Raw genomic sequence first — 5,599 nt, forward strand, 5'->3', positions numbered from 1 at the left:
CAATTTATCCTGAGGATTTAAATTTTTATATAGAGAATTTTAAAGTTATAGTTATAATTTTTTTGGCATATACATTAATGACAGGAAAGCAAATTATCCTGTTAATAAAATATTTTAAAGTTTATTCATGATTTTTACAATTTAGAAAGGTAGACATAAGACTAATGTAGAATAAACATTTTAAAGTTTGATTGTTTTACTTTAATATTAATATTGGAGATAATTTATTGGCCAGCAAGAATTGAGCAGAGTAAATATTGAATTCCAAAAATTATTAAACTATTACTAATTAAGAAAGAGCTGTTATGTTAAAGGAACATATTTTACAAATCTATGAGTTAGTCATTAAGAAAATAAATTGATATAATGCTGTGTTTTTTTCTGTAGTAGGATAGGGCAAAGTAAGGATCTCTAGCCTTTAGTGCAAGCCAAGAATCAGTGTTTGCCCCCAGGAAAAGCAAAAATCTCCCTTGGCAGCTCATCTCACTGCGGTTTCTCATCACTGGAATTTCAGTCTTCATTGTTTCTACAAACTTTTAATGAATGGGTTTAAAAATATATTAGACTCAATGACATGTTTAGTAAAATAGAAGACAGGACAATAGTAAATATACATATCAAAGCAAAGAAACCAAAATAATAAAATGTATAAGAAGAGTAAAAGACATGGAGAACAAAGGAAAAATACTCACTATGTGTAATTTGAGTTCAAGATGAAAAAGAAAAAGAAAATGAAGTAAAAGCAATGTTATAATAGACAAAGCTGATGAAAAGAAATCAACCCAAGGATTCCAGAAATTCTGGAAGGACCAGACAAGATAAATATATAGTACACCACACCTGAATACAATATAGCATAGCAAATGAAAACCAGAATCTGAGAGAACTATATAAAAAAATGAAGTGAAAAAAAGTAGTCACGTTATACTATATCTTCAAAAGAACAATAGTAAGTCTGAAAACTGTTTTCTGAACAGAAATGATAAAAAGCAGAAGAGAATGGAAAGACATTTTTAAAGGGCTGAAAATAAGGTCAACAAGAAATTCTATTCTTAATCACTTTGAAAAATATCTTCCATTTATGGCCATGCTACTCTGAACAAGCCCCATCCTATCTGATCTCGGAAGCTAAGCAGGGTCAGGCCTGGTTAGTTCTTGGATGGGAGGCCACCTTGGAAGACCAGGTGCTGTAGGCATTTAAAAAACATCTGAGAGAGAAATAGAAAAATATACTATGAAATAAAAAGCAACACAGTATATAAATATTTATACATTAATAATGAATATCCACTCTATTAAAAATAAATAATGCAGAATTAAAATTTATGTGAATAGTAATACCAATGATGAGGTAAATAAAATTTGAGTGGATTAAGACTTTGGCATACACAAAATAAGATAAAATATAATTAATTCTGTTAAAATGTAGTAAGTTAATTTTGTAATGTTGCAAATTCTAGGCATCCTTCCAAAAGTTATTTTAAAAATAAGAAATTACAAGTTGATAGACAAAAAATAATATAATAGTCAAGAGTTTAATTCGGAGAAACAGAAAAAAAATTTAATATAAAATGATCAATTATAAACAGTTTCATAGTAGATAGTATATAGGTAATAACGCAAAATATAAAATGATCAATTATAAACAGTTTCATAGTAGATAGTATATAGGTAATAACGCAAAATATAAAAATAAATATTTAAGCAAAAGACTAAAATTATCAGATTGGATAAAAGACCAAAATCCATGTATTTGCTGCATGCCGGACACATGAAAGTTGAAGATGAAAGGGTGGAAAAAGCTACACTGTGCAAACTCTAACCAAAATAAAACTGGTGCAGATATGCTGATGTTAGATATGGTAGGCTTTAGTTAAAAGCATCACAGCATATGAACAGAGACAGTATGCAATTCAATTCGGCATAGGTACTTCACAATTTTTTCTATGTATACACATGAAAAAACACCTTCAAACAATTTTTGATTGACAGAGTTAAAGTAAATACAGATTAAACCCACATTCATTAAGAAATATTCTGCAAAGTGACACATGGGCCAAAGAATAAATCAATGAAACTAGAAAATACTTTTTCATGAATGGCAATAAAGATGTATCATACCTATACTTGTCAAATGTACTTAAAGCAGTGCTTAAAATTAAATTTATTGACAAGAGTATAGTCACCTTGGACTGTCCCAACAAAATACCATAGATTTGTGGCTTTAATGACAATAACTTATTTCTCACAGTTCTAGAAGCTGGGAAGTCCAAGATCAAGGTGTTGGCTGACTTTGTTGCCCTGTGAGAGGTCTCTTCTTGCCTTTAAGATGGCCGCCTTCTTAAAAGAGAAGCAAGGTCTCTGATGTCTCTTATAAGGGCATTATCCCATCATGAGGACCCCACACTCATTAACTTATTTAAACCTAATTACCTCCCCAAGACCCAGTCTCTAAATATCATCACAAAGGGGCTAAAGCATCAACAGATGAGTTGGGGTGGGACAATCACCCTTTAGCAATATTAAAAAAGAAAAAATGCTAAAAATTAAGGATACAAATTTCTATTGCACAGAGCTAAAAAAAAAAAAAAAAAAAAAAAGCACAGCAAGCCAGAGTCAAAATAAAGAGGGAAGGGATTTATTAATACACAGTTAAGACAAAAATTCAATTAAATAGGAAAAAATCTTCAAGAAAACATTTCTAAAAGGTAAAATTATTTTAAACATTGATACAATAATGCAAAAGAGACTTTAGTAAGAAAACAGATAATTAGAGTTATTTATATAAGTATGTAAAAGGATACATTATGATAATTATGATGCTAAAGAAGATAAAAAGTTATAGTTCTACAATGATAGATAAAATAAATGTACAGATTCCTTAAAAAGTGGAATTGAACAATAGTGATATAAAAAAGAAAAAGAAATCATATATATTAAAATGCCTATTAAACAAAAGTTTCACATGGGAAATATCTGACTCAGACGGCTTCACTGGTTCAAATTTTTAGGTGTAAGAATTTTTCCAGGCATTCTTCTAAGGACAAATTACCTTCTCTGATGTACATTCCAGAAAACAAGAAGTTAAAACACATCTTATTTTACCCTATGAAGCTATCAAAACCTTCATATCAAAATCTAAAAAGTACATTATGAAATAAAATATTACAAAATAATGTCTATTAAAGAAAGCTGAAAAAATTTTAAATAAAGTATTAATAAATAATAAAATCTAGAGTCAGGTGCATTCCAGGAATGCAAAAGAGATTTAACATTAAAAAAAAAAATTGCCAGTCTTCTCCTTAGAATGTAAAAATCTGGAGGCAGCACTTCCATTCTTAAAAGAATACTAAAGGAAATCCTGTAATTTGCAACAACATGGATGAACCTGGAGGATATTATGTTAAGCAAAGTAAGCCAGACATGGAAAGACACATACTGTACCATCTCAATGCAGAATCTAAAAAAAGGTGAATCCATGGAACTAGAGAGTAGAATGTTGATTGCCAGGGCATGAAGGGCAGGGGAGATATTGGTCAAAGGGTACAAACTTTGAGTTATAAGTGCTAGGTGTCTAGTGTACAGCATGGTAATTGTAGTTAATGCTGTTGTGTATACTTGAAATTTCTAAGAGTGTATTTTGAGTGTTCTCACTCCATTAAATAAAGGTAATTATGTCAGGTGATGGATGCGTTCATTAACATAATTGTAGTAATCATTTAACAATATATATGTGTATTGCAAGCCATCATGTTGTACACTTTTAGTATATACTGTTTTCAAATATTAAAAATAAGCAAGTGGACCATAAAATATTGACAATTAGGGAAGCTGGGTGCAGGATTTATGGCATATTTGTAATTTTAATTTGCCAATTATACATCAATAAAGCTGGGAGGAAAAAAACAAGAAGCTGGATAATTTCTAAAATAAATTATCTTGAACTCATGAGAGCTGAGAGATGGGATCAATGGGCAACCAACTAACTAGAAATCTAAGGAAAAATAGATATTTATAAGAAGTAATGTGACTCAATCTATTGCCTGCCAAGGCAGTCACTGGTGCATTAATACTTGTTAAAAAATTGAGCTAAACTTTATTTTAAGCAGCTACTAAGGTCTGACTGTGGGTTAGTATGAGCGTATAGAATCTCCTAGAGCTACAAAAAAAAGGAATAGAAGAACTAATCCATATACTAGTTTCTTTTGCCCTCTTCGCGGGCTCATGAGAATGATTGGAGGCTGGAGTGGAGAACAGAGGAGACTCTTTCTGAAGCAGCTCTGGAGGAAGCGAACAGCAGCCCCCACAAGAAAGGCATTCAGCATTGCCCAGACTCTTCTCCCTATGCTTCCTACAGAAGACAAAAACAACCACCAAAACCACCTTAATCCAGAAGATCAGCAGCAAACTGGCAACTTCAGGGCACAGGTGAAGACCAGTTATACCTTGGGAAGAAAACCAAACCAAACCAAAAATTCTCTTTATTCCTGGGAAGAAAGCAATTCTAAAGCCAAACTCACATACTTCGGTTTTTTGTTAAAGGCACCATTCTATTTCTAAGTGTCCATTTCTGCATCATTCATTGTTGCTGGAATAATCTTGTATAGCCATCTACCTTAACTCAGCAATTTAAAACACTGAACATTTATTATTGTTCACAAGAACAATCTGGGCTGCCTAATAGTGCTTCTGTCACCACTGGGGTGATGTGAAATCTGATGTCACCCTCGCTGGGGGAGGAGAAGGAGGTGGACAGCAGAGTATGGCGGATGGTGGCATTGTGTGCTGTTCCTCGGTTCTTCCCTGCAGAAGCAGCAAAGAATTACAGGTTGGTCTATGGCCATGCCACCCTGAATGTGCCCTATCCGTCTGATCTCGGAAGCTAAGCAGGGTCAGGCCTGGTTAGTAGTTGGATGGGAGACCACCTCAGAATACCAAGGGCTGTAAGCATTAAAACAAAAACAAACAAACAAAAAAAACAAAATTACAAGTTGGCGAGATTTAGGAAAAAATGTAAGATTTATTGAAAGTACATTTTGGAAGGAGACGAGCCATGCGAGGGAAAGCCCTGTGGAACTTAGGAGGTGAAGAGATAAGAAAGTACGCCCTGAAGGGAGGAATGGGTTTCCAGCCAGGAGAGCTGTAACTGGGCAGAAATGGGAAGATCTCTTTATATTTGGGCCACGATGGGAGGTCCTAGATGATCCATACTTGAGGTGACTTTGACTGACAGCTGGTATACAACTTTGCCTACTACACATGTGCTTACCCAGAATTCAGTCTGTTATAATTAGATTCACGAACTTCCAGGCATAGTCATGATATTATAATGATGGTATAATGTGGCTGAAGTTATGGGCAGTACTTTCTATGCATGCCGCTATAGATACTTTAGCCAGCAGCTTTATGGCCTTTTTTGCTCTGGGGTTTGGGGGTAATTTATAACCCTAAAAGGGAGGTGTTTCTGGGACATCCTTAAGGAAGGTTTTCAAGGAAGGTTTCTGTGATTACAGAGCTGGGCCTTCGCTCCTGTCCCTCATGCCTGACTAACTACCTAACTCATGCAGCCAGAAGTTCTTTGAGGTCATTCTGCTGATCT

The 5,599-nt window shown here is 33.8% G+C and overlaps 2 pseudogenes; both read left to right on the forward strand.

The window, feature by feature from the left end:
* The first annotated feature begins 1,077 nt into the window (after positions 1-1,077).
* LOC118607538 lies at positions 1,078-1,196 on the forward strand (annotated as a pseudogene).
* A 3,636-nt stretch (positions 1,197-4,832) lies between these two features.
* LOC118607079 lies at positions 4,833-4,950 on the forward strand (annotated as a pseudogene).
* Positions 4,951-5,599: the final 649 nt, after the last annotated feature.

The sequence above is a fragment of the Rousettus aegyptiacus genome, unplaced genomic scaffold (genome assembly GCF_014176215.1).
Source record: "Rousettus aegyptiacus isolate mRouAeg1 unplaced genomic scaffold, mRouAeg1.p scaffold_m13_p_8, whole genome shotgun sequence".
NCBI classification, from domain to species: Eukaryota; Metazoa; Chordata; class Mammalia; order Chiroptera; family Pteropodidae; genus Rousettus; species Rousettus aegyptiacus.